Source organism: Myotis davidii, unplaced genomic scaffold (genome assembly GCF_000327345.1).
Source record: "Myotis davidii unplaced genomic scaffold, ASM32734v1 scaffold1144, whole genome shotgun sequence".
NCBI classification, from domain to species: domain Eukaryota; kingdom Metazoa; phylum Chordata; class Mammalia; order Chiroptera; family Vespertilionidae; genus Myotis; species Myotis davidii.
In genome coordinates, this window is record NW_006294766.1 from 570,100 (window position 1) to 572,227 (window position 2,128).

The following is a 2,128-nucleotide window of genomic DNA, read 5'->3' on the forward strand; positions in this document are numbered from 1 at the left end:
GCCCCAAGTCTCCACATCTTTGTTATGTAACTTTGCATTTTTATGTAACCTCAAGGCAAGAAAAATAAAAGCAAAAATAAATGAGTAATTATATCAAACTAGAAAGCTTCTGCACTATGAAAAAAACTGTCAACAAAACAAAAAGGCAACCATCCAAATGGGAGAAAATATGTGCAAACACCTTTGATAAAAGGTTAATACCCCAAATATACAAAGAACCTATAAAACAACAACAACCAGTGTAAATAAAAATGGGCAGAGGACCTGAACAGACATTTCTCTCAAGACATACAAATGTCCAAAAGATATATGAAAACATGCTCAACTTCACTAGCTATTAGGGAAGTACAAATAAAAACTACAATGAGATACCGCCTCACACCTGTCAGAATGGCTATTATCAACAAGATACGTAATAACAAGTGTTGGAGAGGTTGTGGAGAAAAAAGAATCGCCATTCTCTGCTGGTAGGAATGTAAACTGATACTGCCAGTAGGAAAAAAAGGATGGAAGTTTCTTAAAAAATTAAGAATTGATTTACCACATGACCTAGCAACCCCTCTTCTGGGTATCTACCTGAAAAATTTGAAAACATTTACTCACAAAGACATGTGTACCCCTACATTCACTGAAGCATTATTTATCGTGGCCAAGACATGAAACCAACCAAAGTGCCTTTTGATAGATGATTGTACAAAAATGTGCGCCATATATACAATGGAATACACCCAGTCATAAGAAAAGATGAAATATTTCAATTTGCAACAACATGGATGGATCTTAAGTATATCATGCTAAGCAAAATAAGTCAGATGGAAAAAATGAAGAATCATATGATTTCACTCATATGTGGCATATAAAAATTGGAAGCAAATGAACAAACAAGACAGACAAAAAAACAAACAAAAACTCATAGACATAGACCCAGACCAGAGGGAAAGCAGGGTGAGTGGTAGGTAGTAGAGGGTAAAGGGATCAAATATATGGTGACAGAAGGAGATTTAATTTTGTGTAGTAAACACACAATATATATGGTAAACACAATATATATGATAAAGACACAATGATAAATACACAATATAGATCATGTATCATATCATAGATTTGTACACTTGAAACCTTTATAATTTTATTAACTAGTGTCACCACAATAAATGTAATCTATAATAATAAAAGCAAAATATGCTAATTAGACTGGGCAGCCGAACGAACTTCGGACATCCTTCCAGAAGACCTTCTGGACAAAGCCAGGGCTGCGATGCAATTTCATGCATCGGGCCTCTAATTTAAAAATAAAAGGCTTCTACACAGCAAAAGAAACAATCAACAAAATGAAAGGCAACCTATGGAATGAGAGAAAATACTTGCAAGCCACATATCTCATAAGAAGCTATTATATAAACTATATAAGGAATTCATATTACTCAATAGCAAAACAACAAATAATTCCATTAAAAATTGGGCAAAGGCCTTGAATACTTTTTTCCAAAAAAAATATGAAAATGACCAATAAGTACATGAAAAAGTATTCATATCACAAGACTTCAGTTTTACCAGGAATATTTTGGCTAACATTTGCCAGTCTCTTTTTGAGTGCCAGGTTCTGTGTTAAATATTTTACAATGATTACTCTTGTAAATCTTCACAACAAATCTCTGCAGTCAATTTTAATTCTCACTCCTTTCTTGATTTATAAATGAGAACAGAGGCACAGAGAGTTTGTGATTTAATCAGAATTATATGGCTAATAAATGGTACACCATGACTTCAAAACTGAAGGGTCTACACCTAGAGTTTATACACATCACCACTCTACTGTGTTTCACCAACATTAATAATTTAGGATATTACTGCTACTGGTCGGGCCAATTCCCACTTATTATGAAAGATTATTCCAGAAAGATTTGGAGGGAAATTGGAGGCATTAATAAACACCGGAAGCAGATTTCAGTTAATGCAATCTGTGGCCAGATTTAAATTCAAATTAGAAAAAGATTATTCCTTTGTAGTACCTAGGATTCCGGACTATCACATCTTGATAAGACTATCAGGAAGGTTAGGGGTGGAATATGGAATTAGATATTTGAAGGAAAAGAATAAGTACTAATGAATCAGAATTAACAGAGAG